This window comes from Vicugna pacos, unplaced genomic scaffold (genome assembly GCF_048564905.1).
Source record: "Vicugna pacos unplaced genomic scaffold, VicPac4 scaffold_8, whole genome shotgun sequence".
Taxonomy (NCBI): domain Eukaryota; kingdom Metazoa; phylum Chordata; class Mammalia; order Artiodactyla; family Camelidae; genus Vicugna; species Vicugna pacos.
Window position 1 is genome coordinate 460622 of NW_027328729.1, and position 17932 is coordinate 478553.

Below are 17932 nucleotides of genomic sequence, written 5' to 3' on the forward strand. Positions count from 1 at the left end.
GGTCAAGGTCAAAGTTTCTTTCTTCCCGGGGCGGGGGCGGGGGGGGATCCTTTTGGGCCTCGATGGTTGTTCAGCTGGAGAGATCACCCTTGGGCTGCACATACATTTCGGGGTGGTCCATAGGGCTCCACGACAGTCCCGCCACCAGGCAGATGGTTCCACCTGATGAAACCGGTCTGGTCTTTCGTTCCAGGAAGACAAAGGTCCGTGGCCGAAGCCAACGAGAAACCCCGGGTGTGAGTCCGGAGCGCCACCACTCTGGAAGATGTCTAGGCGTCGGGCTCGAAGAGGCTCGGGCGGCCTGAAAAACGCATGCGGGTTCAGGTCCACTTTCCAAGCGGCCTCCACAGCAATGGGCAGGAGGAGGGTCTCGAGAGGGGACACGGCAGTGATCTCTCTCCAGCAGATGTCCAGCTGCTCAGTCCGGCTCGGCGGGGCTTCAGGGAAAGGGCGGCTTTGGTTCTCGAGGATGCCAAGTCCAAAGCGGGAGAACCATGGGCAACGGGAGTCGGAAGAGCGTTGGCCAACTATCGGAGAAAACTCGAAGCACGCGTGACGTGGCCCAGCGTATCAGTGGAAGGCAGGGCGGGGTGGGGAGGGGGAGGGTGGCGGGAAGCACGCAAAGATGATGACACAGAACCGCATTCTCATCTCTATCACGCTGTACGAGAGTTTCCACTGAGACATGCTCCCCTTCCCCTGGTCTCTCCAAGGACGCGCATTTCTACCAAAAATCACCCCCATTCAGACTTGTCAGCTGGCCAGATCAGCATGCTTCCACGAAATTCGGCCTGAAGATGGACAGAAGTCCATTAAGCATAGCCATCGCCCCTAGAGGCTCTCGGACACCCGCTCTGCTGGAACGTTTCCTAAGGACGGCAGACGAAGATGGTCTCCACATGCTTTCCAGGAGACGTTCCTCAGAACGAGACCGTGACTATTCCGGAGACCGTGACTATTCCGAAGCAAGCCCGAATCGGTCACAGCAAATGTTCACGAGGAAGTCACGGTGAACCGTCTGGGACACAAGTGTTTCCCAACCGGTCCACGTACGGACACGATTTGGTCCTAGCCAGAAACAGACACTTTCTCCTCACAGCATCCTTTTGTTTTGTTTTGTTTTGTTTTGTTTTGTTTTATTTTATTTTATTTTATTTTACTTGTATGTATATATGTATGTATGCACATACGTATGTATGTACGTATGTACGTACGTACGTATGTAAGTAAGTAAGTATGTGTGTATTCCGGTCTGTCTGTCTGTCTGTCTGTCTGTCGGTCCATCCGTCCTCCGAAGGTATACCAGTCATGTCGGCCAACACACTGACAGATCTCGAGTCTTTCCTATCAGAAGGATATCAAAGCACGTCCCCTTCGACTCATGGAGCCAGGAACGAACGCTTCCGTATCTCATCTTCTTTGGAAACGATCTAAACATTCCAGGGACGTCGCCAGACGCTCCAGTTGCAAGGGACCAAAAACTACGTGGAGGAGGCACCAATTTTTCAGAGACGGGCCGCCTCCCCCCTCCCCCAACACACACACTACCCCCCAGGACTGCTTGGGATGTGAACACTTCCTGAGACTTGAGACCGAGCCAGCCATCGCTCCCAGACTCTTTATTTTATTTTATTTTATTTTATTTTATTTTATTTTATTTTATTTTATTTTTCTGGCTGACACATTTCATGACAGAGGTAACCCACAGGAACTTCAAGGATTCGGGGTAAACCTAGGGAGGCAAAAAGTTTCACCTCGAACGCTGCTCATCACAATCAAGACATGGCTCTTTTCACGAGACCAATCCCTTGACATTTGGTTTTCTGGATGGAAGGATCTGTCCCAGATCATGTCAACCTGAAGGAAAACATTTGGGTTCCTTCCTGTTCGCATTCCCTGCCTGCATGTTCCCTTGAAAACCAGTTCCATAGAGCTCTTTCGTGAATGAACTCTGGCAAGTGTATCTGGAGGGAGAAACACGTCAGGCCTACAAGCCGGGGACGTACACACGTGCCTACATGCATACATGGGACTGGGCCCTTTCCAGATCCTTGGATGGCAGTACCATAGAAATGAGGATGGCTTCCACAAGACTCTCAGGCAAGCCAAGCTCTGTTGCGAAAGCGATAGCTTGTGCACAAAGGAGAAGGTGGCATGACGGGAGGGGGGGAAGGGGAGCACCAGCTCCCTGAGCAGCAGGGGCCACTTGCTTTTCTACCTAAAGGAAGGGCTTTGTCTCAGGATCACTGATCACTTCCACAAATCATCCAATATCTTGGCTCGGCCGCAGGCGCCTCCAGGGTGCAGAGCCATCGCCCCAGGCTCTGTGGGGAATAGAGAAGACTTCCGTGAGGGGAAAGAAATGCATGAGAATTTTCTGCAAGAAAGCTCAGGAACACATAATGTGAACATGGAGAGTTGAGCTTCCTGTCTTGTGACAACTAGGTCTGCTGGGTCATGTCACAGAGAGCAAGCGAATCCTTTATTCCCCTGAGCCTTTTTCTTTCTCTTTCTCTTTCTTTGTTCTTTTTTCCCTTTAGAGTGTGTGTGTGTGTGTGTGTGTGTGTGTGTGTGTGCGCGCGCGCGCGCGCGCGCGTGTGTGTGTGTGTGTCTGTCTGTCTGTGTGTGTCTGTGTATGTCTCTGAAACTCAGGTAATGCCCTGTCTCATACAGACGAGACCAGCAGATCGACATGACCAGAGACTTTGTAGCTTTCATTTAAAAACTATAGGTCACTCATGAGTCGGGTAGGACGGGTGCTGCGTCCAGCGCAGTTCGGGACCGTGTCTGAGGACGGGCGACGCAAGAATTAAGAAACAAAGAGACAAAGTAAAGAGCAAAAATGGGACCAGGGGACTCAAGGTCTCGTGGATCTAGAGTGCCAAAAGCCTGGTCGACAGCCTGTTTATTGGGAGTCTACGGCTCAGGGGGGGAAAAAAAAAAAAAGATATGCGATCAAAGAGGTGGGGCTTTAGATATTTCATACCAGAAGCACGAAGTTCTGCTTGCTGGCTAACTGATTCATTTCAGGCCTAACCCTTCCAGGAACAATCACCCTCCTCCGGGGATGCAAAATTTCTAAGCGTATATCCTGTGATTGCCTCTGGGACATCTCGAGATAGCAAATATTTCCCCGGGGTTAAACCGCATGCTTTCCTGCCAGAACCAAGTTCTGTTAATGGCTGATCTGGCTTCCCATGACCGTCCATTGTTTTACCCTAAGGAAATATCTGCCATCCTTTGTGCCCTCACGGTCAATCTCAGGATTGCCCCTCACACAATTTCTTTAGCATCATGCATGTTCTAGGTCATCTACTGTGTAAAACATGAAAACAAAGCAAGCGTGTGCATTTTTAAGCAAGTTAAGTGTGAATGTAAGATTTTAAGCTCATGGAAATGTTGGTGCAGCTTGGTTTCTAGTTGCTTGTTTTCCAGCAGCTTGTTTCCCAGCAGACGCATAGGACACTAGAGAACCCACTCACTTAGAAAGAACCGATGGGACGGGTAAGGTTTTTCGGCTCGGAGGGTGAAAGCTTTTAAACTCTGCGTGGAAAAAAAGACGTTTCAGATGTATATTTCTCCTTAAGAAGGCTGCGAATTAGAGTTTCGACGAGGGAGCCCTCGCAGCAGTGTGCACGTTTAAAAAGGCCTCCGCGTGCCCCCCCCCTTTTTTTGTTTCTTCCATTTGGTTTCAGGTTCTACCTGATTCAGCCCCCTGGCCTCAGTCTCAGGCCATTGTGAGCTATGTAGACGTTTCTGACGTTGTCGAGACGGACAAGATAAGGACGGTTCCCCCAGAGAACAGGGCCGCTGCTTCTATGAGATCAAAAAGCTGACCTGCTCATCCAGCTCTATGTTTAGGAATTTGCTCCTTTCTGGGAAAGCGTAGAGCTCTGCGGTAGAGTGCGTGCTCAGCATGCACAAGGCCTTGGGCTCAGTCCCCACTACCACCACTGAAAACGTAGAATAAATCTAAATAATTACTTAAAACGTAGATAAAGACACCTAACGACCCGTCCCCCCTTCAAAAAGATAAAAACTTTTTGTTAAAAAAAAAATTTGTTTTTTAAATTAAAAAGACAGGAGGAGGAAGAGGACGAGGACGAGGATGAGGAGGAGAAATTAGCTTCTTTCCAACAAGGAGATTTCCAGGTCAAATGGAGAGCCAAATATTTCTATGTTCTAAGACTTCAGCTTTCCACGTATCCTGGTGTCAAAACGTCTGCACGGGTAAAGATTGTTCATCATTCTGTGCCTATGCACTTCCTGCATTTTGGAGTGTTCATCTGTCCTTTCTCTTAGGAATAGATGATCATCATAAACAGCAGTTCTGTTGATTAAACCCCCTTTTAAAATATCGTTGTTTCATGTTCACTAAAGTTACCTAATAATCACTTCACAATCTATGGAAGTCAAATCATTGTGCTGTACACCTGAAACTGATAGAGGGCTGTATGTCAAACCTATATCAATAAAACTGAAAAAAGAAAAGAAGAAGAAGAAGAAAAGAAAAGTCGGCTCGGGGCATCCGATAAAGGCCCTCTTTCTGAGCGCACAAGTCAACCTCGGGCCGATTCACCCTGACCCTGAAGAAGGGCAAAAATCACCCTCCACTCTATCTCCCGTTAGGTCCCGGACACTAGCCAGAGTTCCCCCTCCCTCAACCCCCACCCCGTTCTTGCGTCACACTGTGTGGGCTCAGGCACACAACCTATCGGTTTCCTTGAGCGTGTGGAATGAATATCGCCCGAAGGGAATTTCCTCTGTTGTCGTTTAAATAAGCTGACGTGTTAATCAGTGCTACGGAGGGACACATTCCCTTTGACCTGATCAACCAGAATGACATCCCAGGACCCAGGAATGTACAATATCATGGATTGGAAAGTATCTTAGAATTCAGAAATCATGGTGATGTGGGTCTGATGACCTAGCTGGCTCCATACAAACCAAGAGATGAAGGTGCCCAACGTTTTCACTCGATGCTGCCTAAGTTCTTGACAGTCACTTTAAAAAAGGAAAAGGAAAATTTGGATGGCACGCTTAGTTTTGATAATGCCCTCTGACTGCATGGTGAAACGCAAGGAAAAGCCGTGACGCTCGCCCACGGTATAGAGAGAAACGCAGAACCGTGTTTCTGGTAGCCTTCTTCACCGCTGCGCCAAGGCGGGAGCGACGGCTACCTCATGCAAAGGAGGAGAGGACGGGTTTCTCGGCCCCGTCACACAATGCCAGGCAGAAGAAACCTTCTCTGATGAGACATAAGCGTGTCAAAGCGCATCCCTGCGTCGAAGGCTTCGGTTTCCCGGGGAAGGGGGTCGAGCCGAGGGACCCAGGACCCCACGTCAGTCAGTCAGTCTTTCACTGGATTCACTGGCCTCGCTCTTACCCCTCAGCAATGGCCGCTCAGATTGCTCACGGGGGTCTTTACCTTCTGGCTTTAGGAAGGACTTTAAACTTCGGCTGAGGGGCAGACACCCAGAAGGGTTCTTTCAGTTCACCCCATCTTAGGGAATGCCATACCCAACACGTTGGTTTTCATCCCATCGTGGGCCTACCTACCGGAGAGTTTTGCTGCTTAAAAGTCCCCTGTGCTCCACCTATTCATCAACAACCCCCCCCGCCACAACACACACACACACACACACACACACACACACACACACAGAGAGAGAGAGAGAGAGAGAGAGAGAGAGAAAGAGAGAGAGAGACACACAACCTTCACCCCCGCACACACACAACCCCACTCATCTTTTCACCCTCTCTGGGCTTTTGCCCTTTTGAGAATGAACGTCATCCAGAGCCGGTACCCTACAGGATGCCACCTTTTCAGATTGGCTCCTTTCAGGGAGTCATGTGCACGCAGAAACTGCCCCGCCTGTCTCCCACAGGTCTCTCGGCTCCACGGGCCCCTGGTTTCCTTTTTAGAGCCAAATCACATGCCGTGGCACGGACCTAGCCCGGGCTACGTGTCCCTTCACCTCTTGAAGGACGCGTCTGTCTCGGTCGCCTCCACGGTTCCGGCGGTGATGAAGCAAGCCCCTCCACCCCCCACCCCCACCCCGCCCGCCATCCAGGTCCGTCCGTCCGCGTTCAGGTTTCCGCGTGGACGGAGCCCCGAGGGCTAGGCCTCAGGGTGAGGGTGGTATGGCGGGTGGCGGGTGGCACACTGAAGGGTCCGAAATCCGGAGGATGCCGGCAAGGAAGGTCGCCAGGTCAAAGCCTTCCTTCCCTCCCTCCGTCTCCTTAGGGTGGATGGCTGGGCCCATGAATTCAGAGAGGACACGAGACACATGGTGTGAACCGAGATTCCCAAGCCAGGAGACCTGGTGGAGGGTAAAGAAACGAGCTTATTGGGGGGGGGGCCGGGGGGGGATGGGGGGGTTCTTAGGACTGCAGCCCAGGAGACACAGATGCAAGAAAGAAGCACTGGAAGTGTGTGTCACCAGACTACCCCACGGGGCAAGTGGAGAAGGGGAAACGAAAGAAAACACCACAAGAGCAAGGCGGGAACTTTGAAACGACAAGGCTGCAGCTAGCAGCTGCTGGCAGATTTGTTTTTGAAACCGGTTGGTGGCGCCCTTGAGCTTGATACAGTTCTGACCACTCATGCCCCCCCTCCCCCCATGGATGCCGGTGTCGGGACCCAGGGGAGGCCACCCCAAACATGTATGTGCCTCCGTGGCACACGGATAGGTTAGAAATGAGAGTGACCGAAGAAGCCGAGGGGCCGGCCAGCAGACGCAAGAGGGACCGGACCCTCAGACTCTTCTTTCTGTCTCCCTGAAAGCGGGAAATCAATCACTTCCGTGGAGGGTGCCCTCCCTGCATCTGGACTTAGGAAATCACCCTGATCTCCCACTGAGAGCCTTCAGGCCCCGGAAGCCTAGAGAAAACCAACCAACCTCGTGACTTCTTTCAGGGGCTTCCCCCCCAAAACCCAAACTCCGTCTCGATTCTTCACAGACGGGTCACCCAAAACCAAAGTCTCTCAGCCCGGTCCATTTCGCACAAAGGGCTGATTTCTTGTCCTAAAACGGAGAAAAGCTGCCTGCTTCGGGGACACATGAGTGCTTGAATGAAAGACAGGAGGTTCCCTGTCGCTCCTGCTCAACGATCCGTCTGGGGTCCATTTTTGGATCAGTCCAGCCCAGAGGACTCAAGATGTGTAGAGGGAGGGGACAACGTGCCCCTCCCCGAAACAAGACTATGTCTGTAACCAAGTTCCTCCCACTGGCCGTCCAGCTCCATTTTGGATGACTGAATCCTGGTTCACCTCATTTGGCTGTTTTGTTTTGTTTCGTTGTGTTTGTTCTTGTTTTTGTTTTTTGATTAATAGACTTTATTTCCTAGAGCAGTTTCAGGCTCACAGCAGAATTGAGCAGAAAATACAGAGAGTTCTCACACAGCCCTCCCCACCCACACATATATCCTCCCCTCCCCTCAACATCCCTCATCAGTGTGGCCTATTTGGTCAAACTGATGGTCCGACATGGACACGCTATTATCAATCAAAGTCCATAGTTTACATGACGGTTCACTCTTGATGTCGTACGTTCTATGGGTTTTGACAAATGCATAATGGCATGTAGCCACCACTATGGTATCCGACGGAATAATTTCATCGCCTTAAAAAAATCCCACACGCTGTATCTGTTCATTCCTCCTTCCCTCCCTCTCCCCAAACCCCTGGATACCACGATCTTTTTATTGTTTCTAGAGCTTTGCCTTTTCCAGGATGTCCTTTGGTTGGAATTGTCCAGTTGGTAACATTTTCAGACCGGTTTCTTTGATTTAGTAAGATGTCTTCTAAGTTTCTTCCATGTCTTTCATGGCTTGATAGCTAATTTCCTTGTCTTTCTTTCTTTTTTATTCATGTATTTATTTTTTAATTTTTTACTGCACACATATTTTTTAATTTACATATACGTACTGTTCATTGTTTCCAGGAAGGTTTAGCGCTTTAGCTTTTTAAACTTACATAGTTATCAAAGGAATAAAGCCAACCGCAAAATAAGGATGAATTCAAAAAGATACACACACCCTGCTATTAACAGCAACATCATTTATAATGGCCAAGATACGGAAGCATCCTAAGTGCACATCAATATTTGAATAGATAAAAAGAGGGGACAGACACACACACACACACACACACACACACACACACACACACACACACACATATACACACACGGAATGGAATACAATTCACCCGTAAGAAAGAAGGATATTTTGCCATTTGTGGCCTTTCCTTTCCTTTTTTTTTTTTTTTTTTTTCCCCTCCTCCACTTTAAAAACCAGAATTTTATAACTGGGATAAACACTTCCATTGCGTCAAAAACAGTAAAATGCCTAGAAATAAACTTAATCGAGGAGGTTACCTATACTCCAGAATCTGAAATGACACAAAGAAATGGAAAGCTGTCTTGTGCTCTTGCATTGGCAGAATCAATACTATCAAAATGGCCACACTACCCAAAGCAATCCGCAGGTTCCGTGCAACCCCTGTCAAAATACTCACGACATTCCTCACAGAACTAGAACAAACAATTTCAAAATGTATAAGGAACAACGGAAGACCCTAAACAGGCAAAGCCATCTTTTGTAGGTCTCCTCTCTCTCTCTCTCTCCCTCTCTCTCTCTCTCTTTCTCTCTCTCTCCCCCCTCCCTCCCTCCCTTTCTCTGTCATGTTTTTGTTCTCTTTTCTTAGGGTTTGATGACTTGAGACGATCCTTTAACATTCCTTGTAAAGCCGGCTTGATGGTGCTGAAATCTTGTAGCTTTCGTTTATCTGTGAAGCTTTTGATTTCTCCCTCAAATCTGAACGAGAGCCTTGCTGAGTAGAGTATTCTTGGCTGTCACTTTTCCCCTTTCATCACTTTAAATATGTTGTGCCACCCACTTCTGGCCTGTAGAGTTTCTGCTGAAAAATCAGCTGATAACCTTACGGGAGTTCCCTTGTATGTTATTTGTTGCTTTTCTCTCGCTCATTTTAATATTTTCTCCTTACCCTTAATTTTGGTCAATTTGATGATGATGTGTCTCGGTGTGTTCCCGTATGGTACTCTCGGCACTTCCACCTCATTTGGTTATTTAAAGGATCTTCAGTCTGTTCAATTCATAGGAGAGAACTTCCACACGTATTTCTTCTCAGTTTTATGAAACAAAGAAGGACCCAGAAAACTGGCAAAACATAAATGCTCTTCTATTGGGTTGAGCAAAGACAGGCCCTGGCCGGGGAGGGGGGGGGTGTAGATGTATGTTATGTCCTGATTCCAGGAAGGAAAGGGGCCAGGGTCAGCGTGCCCTTCTTTCTGGGGTATCTGTCTGTTCGCTTTTGGTGTTCGGCTGGTTTGGTTATTTCGGCTTTCTGTTTGGTTCCTTTCACAGATCCAGTGGCTCAAAGCAGCATTCTGATTTTCTTTTCTCCTGGGGTTTGGTTTTTGATAGGTAGAGGGACAGGGCCCACGCAGGGGTGGGGGTGGGGGTGGGGGTCACTGCGGCAGAGAAAGGGAGGCGGCTATGGTGAAATCATCGAGCTGAGGGGATTTCTACGAGAGGGACTCTCCGAAGTGAATGGGGTCCAAGGAGATCATCAGGGTTTCTGTGTGCTCGGTTGGTTTTGTTCGTGCGTGTGTTTGTTTTTTCTGGACGAGGCCAAAGAACTCCTCGGGTGGAGGTGCGTGTCCGAAGGGTCTGACAGGATGGGAGGATGCGGGGCGAGTCAGTCCATGTGCCCAGAAAGAGAGAGAACCTGTCATAGCTGAGACTCAGGCCTTTTTTGGACCTAGGCCCAGAGAGCAGTTCGGCTCCGAGCATTCACGGAGAAGTTCGTCGCCACCTCAGTCGTGTCCCCCACCCCCGCCCTCCCCCACGCCTCGGCCCCCAGTGAAGGAGGAATCATGAAGTGGCCGCACTTAGGCTAAGCCAATTTTGGGCTTTATGCTTACTGCTTGCTTTTAGAACGATCAGCAAACTCGACTGACCAGACACCGCTCCCAGCCCCAGGCCCACTGTTCAAAGCAGCTAAAGTTGTCGATTCTAACTGTTTGATTGGACCTTCCTCTGATCGTTCAAATTGACAATCATGTTTGACGTCTGAGTCTTTCCCCAGGAAGGGAGTCACGGGAGGATAAGCTCAGGAGAACGACCAGCCCCCTCCCACCCCCCCACCCCGAGTTCCTCCGTGGCGCTGGTGCCGCCGGGTGAGTCTGACCAGAGAAAGAAGGTCACGGGCTGATGACCTACTAGACCACCAGGAGGTCCCATGTTACCAGACACTCATCCAGATTTAGGAGGAAGTTTTATCAGAGACCCTTGTTGATCATGAGCACCTTTTATGCTCCCGCCTGTTGTGATTCCCTTTCATGCTCCAACCTGTTCGTCCACAGAAGCATGAAACCCCAACCCCAAGACGGGTTCACAGTTTGGAAGGCACTACTAGCCTGCTGTGAGTCCCCTTTGCCCAGCAAAGCAATCAAGCTGCCTCTTTTCTTCTAAACTCTAAGACCCTGTCTCTGGGTTATTTGGCTCGTCAGGGACGGGGTTGGGGGGGGCGATCTTTCGGCAACACCCGCACAAGTTTCCCTGAGTGGCAGGAACCAGCGTGGCCCTCAGGCCTCAGCCCCGCAGGCAGGCAGGCAGGCAGGCAGGCAGGCAGGCAGGCAGGCAGGCAGGCAGGCAGAGCTGGAGCGACCGTTGGTCCCGCCCCCGCCCGCGCACCCCCCCCCCGCCCCCCGCCGCTGCTTCCGCCGCCGCCGCCGCCGCCGCCGCCACTGCCGCCGCCGCCCAGGCCTCCTCCACCGATCGGTCCCAAATCGGGTCCTAAATCGACTGGACTGTCTCCTGGAAGCGGGGGCGGGGACGTCAGGAGGATCCATTCGGCAGGGCCTCGTTCAATCGCTTCATTCAAATGCAGAAAGCTCTGTGCTCAGGTCAGAGCCTTTGACTTGGCCTCCGGCTCCTCTCCGTTGAACGGCTTTTGTTTTTTGGTTTCAATTTCCCCACCCTTAGGCCACCCCGTCCCAACTGCACGGAGGGAGGCGGGAGGGAGGGGGAGAATCTCGCCTGGTCTCAGGCCAAAGGAGTCCCCTCCTTTTCCTAACCTGGGTAAACCCCACTAAACCGTTTGAGAATCATGGAAGGGCATGGAAGCAGACCTCTGACTTGATAGATTCCTCTGGGATGGGAGACTTTAAAAAAAAAAAAAATTCTTTTTCCCCTGCTTCCAGGGAGGCAGAAAGGAGGGACAGAGTGTTCCTCTTGCCTCGGGCAGTTCTTTCTTTGTTTGTTTCTTTCTTTTGTTAAATCATGCTTTTTTTTTTTTTTCCTTCCTTTTTTTTCCTTCCAGTTTTATTGAGACAGAGTTGACATACAGCAGTGTATACTTTGGGGGGCGGGCGGGGAGAGGAATTCGATTTTATGCATTTATTTTTGACCGGAGGTACTGGGGATTTAACCCAAGACCTTGTGCTTGCTTGCTAAGCACACACTCTACCACTGACCTATACCCTCCCCCTTGGCCACTTGTGAAGTCCCTTTCATTCAGCATAATCCATCGGGCACATTTTGGGGCAGCCTACTCTGGACCCCAACATTTCCCTATTCTGTAACTTCCCTGGAAGTTTTACACATTAAAAGCTGGGCTGTTGACTGTGCGTGTGCGTGTGCGTGTGCGTCCGTGCGTGCGTGCGTGCGGTCTGGGGGCAGGAGGGAGGGAATGGTTTCCTAGGGGGCCTGCGTTTCATGGACCCAGTTTCTTAGTTCTGAGAACAGGTCTGTTCAAGGAAACTGTTGCCGTTGTAGTATCTCGTCTCAGGAGGCGGTGGTGTCGATGGGCTTCTGAAGCTAGGCCTAGGGAGCAAGCAGTCAGGTATCGCCTAAGAGGCACTTGTGTGGACAACCAAAGTACAGCACAAAGGTGAATCGTCGGAGCAGATGAGAAACCAGATTCAGGGCCGGGAGTAGGGGGTCAGTCTGGTAGGAGATTTCCACACATCGGGGTCATCGAAACGGCTCGAGCAGTTTGAAATGCCTCTGATGATGTCCTGGGGTGTTCGGCTCAACTCTCTGAGCGGCTCCCCCGAAAACAGGCCCGAGGATGGTTTCCACAGGAGCTGTTGTGGCCATTTCTCTGACGTTTACCTCCCGTTGTCCAGCTTCAGTCTGCAAGGCTTCAGGAGACGGAGCGTTTTCGTACTCAATGATGCCAAGGCAAAAGGGTGAGAGAAAATGGGAAACATTCGTGGAGAGGGTCCTAGGCAGATAGTGGAGGCAACTAGAAGACCTTCAGTCTCCGGGCTGGCTTTCAGGTTGAGACAAAAACCCTAAGGAAAGCACTTGCTGCCACAGGACATAGACTAACATGGGAACCATCCAGAGAAGATCAGCACGGCCCCTGAACGTGGACGACACACGCCCATGCGTGAAGCGTTCCATAGTTTTAGTGAAGTCAGTCACCCAGGGAAAGACAGATATCCTATGCCATCACTTCTAGGTGGGATCTGAAAGTAAGTCAAGACACCCATCCATACATAAATAACTCCATTTTAAAAAGACTCCAAGGAACCTATTTACAAAACAGAAACAGACTGGACTCGCAGACATGGAAAAGAAACCGATGGTTAACACAGGGGACAGGGTAGGGTGGAGGAACGGGGTAAGGCGGAGGGATAAATCAGGAGTTTGGGATTAGCAGATATAAACCACCCTATACAAACTAGGTACACAAGTAGGTCCTACTGTCTAGCACAGGGAACTATGTTCAATAGCTTGTAATAACCTATCCTGAAAAAGTATACGTGTGTGTGTGTGTGTGTGTGTGTGTGTGTGTGTGAATAAGTGAATCACTATGCCGTACGTCATAAATGAACACAACATTGTAAGTCAACTATACTTCCATTGACAGAGAGTTCCTACAATAAGCAGGCAGACAGACCGACAGACCGTCAGACAGACAGACAGGCAGGCAGACAGACAGACACACACACACACACACACACACACACACACACACACACACACACACACACTGTCTGTCTGTCTGTCTGTCTGTCTGTCTCTCTCTCTCTCTCTCTCTTTCTCTGTCTGTCTGTCTATCTGTCTGTCTCTCTTCTAAGGGTGGAGAAGAGTTTGCTGAGCTATTTCGGGGGCCCTCTCATCCTAGTTCCTATCTCCAAGTTGGTTCAAAGTCCAAAAGGCCGTCAAGCACTTAGTCAGATAGGTCCCTCGAAGAATACCTCCCACATCACGATGACAGACTTCTTAGGCCAGCCGAGAAGGTCCTTCAGTTCTGTGCCCATCTTGGCTCTAAGTTGATGTCAGTCCTCCAGGATCCAAGAAAGCCACGTTGGAAAACAAGTGGTGATTTTGATGGGACAGAAGATCAGTCATTTGGGGGGCGAAGGGTGGGGTAGGGAGAGATACCAGCCTGTCTGTCTGTCTGTTTTCATCCAGTGTGGGAGCCTTCCCAAAGAGATAACTCGAGAAGAGAGAAACGGGGAGTTGACAAAGAACACGTGCGGTGGCGTGCCCTCCCCCCACCCCAGGAGAAGGCCAAGCCAGAAGTCCCTCCGGATGGCGGGCTCTGGACTCCGGCTTCCAGGGGAAGCGATATTTTTTCCTCCCCATTTCAGGCCCGGAAGAAGAGGGAGAGGCAGAGTGTCCTTCTCGGGCATCCGTTGTTTCTGAAGCACGCTTGTTGCCGAAAGATCGGCCCCCGTCCCCGATGAGCCCAAGAATCCAGAGACAAGGTCTTGGAGCTTAGAAGAAAAGAGGTCATTTTATCGCTCTGCCGGGCAAAGGGGATTCACAGCAGGCTAGCGTCTTCAAAACTGTGTACCCACCTTGGGGATGGAGTGGGTGGGGTGGTTCTAGAGCCATAGCTCAAACAATCAAGCATCGATCACCATCCACAGAATCGTTTTCTCATCAGAAGACTCAGCATGGTGTCACGATGCCTCCCAGGTGACCCATTCTATAGAGGCTGGCGGTTAGATCTCATTATCTCATAAGCACTCAAGGTGTGGCCTTCTTGGTCACTCAGGCTATTTTGTCAGGTCAGTAGTCCCGTGACCGACCTTCTCCTCGGAGAAGGACTCAGAGACCCAGCACGATGATGACTTGCAATGACTGAAATACAGTAGAAACAGTAAGATCGATAGCTTCCAGTTTCAACAACGGGCCTGGAACCGTGAGCAGCAACCGGTCAGTCAGAAGAGTCGACCGTTTTAAGGGCGAGCATAAGAAACCGAATGACACCCCCCCCCCAAGCAAATGAATGAATGAATGAATGACCTAATGATCCTCCCCTCCTCTCCCCCCCCCCGCCCAAAAACGAAGCAATCCGTTAGCCTAATTCCGGCCATTTTATTCATCCTCCTTCACCCTGAAGCCCCAGTCAGCCACGTGCCACAGTGGTCTGTTTTCCGGTTTCCTCCACCACCCCAACCCCCACCAACGACCACCCCGCCAACATCCCCCCATGCCCAACCACCGCCCCAAGCGCGGGACTGGACGGGGGTGCTGGGGGCTGAGGGGGCGGCGATGGCGGCTTGAGGTGAGGGTGGGGAGTGTTCCGCCCAGATCGTATAGGAAGCTCAAACACAGCTGCAGTACGAGACGAGATGGTAGATTTCTGTGAGTCCTCCCTCCTCTTAAAATCCTTCCTAAGGAGGAGACAGACAGAAAGAGAAACATCACCCTCACTCCCAACGCCTCCTGTGCCCTCGTTGCACCCCAAAACAACAACAAGAAAAACAAAAACAAACACAACCACAAATAACTCGCTATCCCTGGGGAAGAAGGTTTCGATGGCATGGGGATATCATTCTAAACTTCATTCCCTCTTCATCACATTTCATGGAAACCGATTGCAATCTATGAGGCCCTGTGAAGGTAGGGGTTGGGGGGTAGGGAGGAGGGAGGGAAGGGAAGGGGGGAGAGAGAGAGAGAGAGAGAGAGAGAGAGAGAGAGAGAGAGAGAGAGAGCGCAGAGGAGAGGAGGGATAAAAGGGGAGAGGACAGGAAAGGAGAGGAGGGAAAAGAGGGGAGGGAAGGGGAAGCGAGAGGAGGCGAGGGGAGAGGAGAGGAGTGGAGGAGAGGGGAGAAGAGAGGAGCGGAGGGGTGAGGGGGGAAGGGAGGGGAGAACAGGGAAGAGGAGAGGAGGGGAGAGGAGAGGAAAGAGAGACAAGGGAGACAGACAGAAAGGCACACACACACACACACACACACACACACACACACACACACACACACACACACACAGAATAGCGAAATGGAGAGAGAGACAGAGAGAGACAGACAGACAGACAGACACGGATCTAGGTCCGGGAGACTACACATGGGTATTCTTCTGAGTGATTTTATGTGTTTTCTCAATCGCCACCTATGGAGATAAAAGTCGCTCCCATAAGATGAAGGGAGTCCTTCTGCCACCGCCCCCGGCCCCGCCCTCCAGCACCGCTTGTGTTTGTCAGGGATTCCAAGCCAAAGCACGTGGAGGAGTGGGAGAGCTTCCCGGCGGCCCAAGGGGGAGGAAAGTCCGGCAGCATGAGAGAGGTAGTTGGCACGGGGAAGCTGGAGGCAGGCTGACGAGAAGATGGGTGAGGGGGCAGGGAGGAGGGTTTCCCAAGTTGGAGAGCCAAGACGAGGGAGGGGAGCCGTCGGTGGTCGCGTTCTGACCCCGACCCCGACCCAGACTGGAGCGGATCCCTGAAAGGAGGCGGTTCGGGCTCTCCTGCCGAGAACGCCCCTCTCTTCCTCTTTGTGCAGAAACACCTTCCGCGGACCGAGAAAGTCTATCCCGAGACCCTCGTCGGAAGAGTCCTTTCCAGACCCATCACGATCCTCCTGGGCCAAGGGGTCCAGGGGATGGGGCGGGGCCTCCATTCGATCCGTCTTCCGTCCGTCCATCCATCCGCAAGATCTTGAATATCCATGTAGGATTCCGGATGGTAGCAGTTTTCCAGGATCCTCCAGATCCTTGTAAGACCTCTCCTGGCAGATTCGACCCCTAGGTCGTACCGCGCAGCACAGGGCACTAGATTCAGTCCCTCGGGACGAGGGTTCCTGAAAAAGACCAGGAAAAAGAAGAACACAATCACTATGGTGTGCACCAGCCAGAAACCAGCACAACCTCGTCACTCTAACAGACTTGCCAAAGGCGGGGTGGGGAGAGAAAGTCATAGGATGGCTACCATCCCTCCCACCCCCACCCCACACGCCAAGCCCCCCAGCCCATCGTCATCCCTGCTCCCCCTCCTCCTCCCCCTCCCCTCCATCGACGCCCGCCTCCCGCTTGTACCCCACTCCTCCGAACCCAGCACCACCCACCTCGGCCTGGACGTGCTCGGCTCGGCTCGGCTCGGCTCGGCCCGGCCCGGCCCGGCCCGGCCCGGCCGTCCGGCCGACTTCTTCGCAGTGTCTAAAATAGCGCCCGGCCGACAGGCAGGTGGCACACGGCACCCGGCAGGGGAGCGAGCGGGACGGTTCGGGATCTCTGGGCGGCGGGGACACGCGGCCGGACAACCAGGAGCACGGACGGCCTGGCGTGCGTTTCTCCGCTCGGGGGGCCTCGACCAGGGACTGTGGTACGGGGAACGGGGACACACACACACACACACACACACACACACACACACACACACACACACACACCCACCCCTTCACCCCCACCCCCACCCCCACCTCCACCTCTGACAGCTTTCATTTGTTTTCGGCCGACCGTCCCTCGATGAGGTACAAGTGCCGGGGCTGGGGCTGGGGCTGGGGCTGGGGGGGTGGAGTTCCTCCCTCCACAACGACCCCACACGGGCTCTGTTCCAGTCACCCGAGTCCTCTTCCAAGTGAGACCACAGGCCTCCATCACCCGGCGTGAGCACTCGGGGGAAAAAGTCACCATCCTCATCGCTCCGCTCCACCTCTACACGTGAAGAACAGTTCCCAGCCCACGCCACTCAACCCCACCCCACGCCCCGATGCCACCCACCGCAGTGGAGAGAAACGAGACGAATCCACAGACGTCCATCCATCCGATGAAGAAACGGACGGCCCCATTCCAAGGAAGCATAGATATCTAGTCAGGAGATTCATCGAGTACTATGGAGGCGGTGGGAAAGGGGGGGGGGTGTTGCGGTGGGGAGGGCCTAGAGATCCAGCAGTACAGCCCGTGCTTAGCATGCAAAAAATAAAGGCCCAGGGTTCAATCCCCAGCACCTACTCTTCAAAAATAACCCGCGGAGAAGCAAGACGGCGGAGTAGAAGGACACTGGTAGCTCACCCTCTCCCACAAATACACCAAAACTCACATCGACGGACCCACTTGGCCAATCAGAGCACCTGCGGAACTCCGACAGAACACCGCCCTCTTCGAAAGACAAAGACGCCCAAAATCTGGTAGGAGAAAAGGAGAAAAGAAAGAGTAAAAAGCAAAACAGTGCGGGAGGGACCGGTCCCGCGGGGAGGGAGCGGCAGAGGAGGAATAGGGCTCGTTCGCCAAAACTGCCCCTCTCCAACGGAGAGGCCGACGGGACGGAGGGGGCGCCCCCGAGCCTCAGATCTACCCAGAGCACCCCTTGACCGACCGACCCAAGTGAAACGGGCACAGAGGGTCCCCGCGACACCCAGCCCGAGTCGCAGGCCGGCAGCCAGGGGCCGGGACAGGCCGCACGAGCCGGGCGGAGGACCGGGGCGGCGGCCGGGAGGGGATACAGAGCAGAACAACCCGCCCCCCCCATACATGACGGGAAAAGAAAGGCAAAGCAACACGGCCGGTGTGCCCTGGGGGGAGGGGCGCCGTAGCCTCCGTCTCCTCAGATCCGCGGCGCCATCACCGGCGCTTCTCGCGAGAAGAGAGGCGGGACGCAGCCACAGCCGCCATAGCCTCTGGCGTGCAGCATGCGGGCGGGGGCGGGGCCGAGACTCGAATCCGCACC

General features: G+C 52.4%; 1 long non-coding RNA gene and 1 other non-coding gene across 2 annotated transcripts; one reads left to right on the forward strand and one right to left on the reverse strand.

Moving 5' to 3' along the window:
* The first annotated feature begins 12335 nt into the window (after window positions 1-12335).
* LOC140692531 (U6 spliceosomal RNA) lies at window positions 12336-12444 on the forward strand. The gene has a single exon (XR_012068099.1). It is a non-coding gene; the product is annotated as a U6 spliceosomal RNA (small nuclear RNA).
* Window positions 12445-14393: 1949 nt separating this feature from the next.
* Window positions 14394-17394, reverse strand: LOC140692507 (uncharacterized). Its single transcript, XR_012068076.1, has 3 exons — window positions 17306-17394; window positions 16987-17096; window positions 14394-14666 (listed from the first exon to the last, which is right to left on the reverse strand). It is a non-coding gene; the product is annotated as an uncharacterized lncRNA (long non-coding RNA).
* Window positions 17395-17932: the final 538 nt, after the last annotated feature.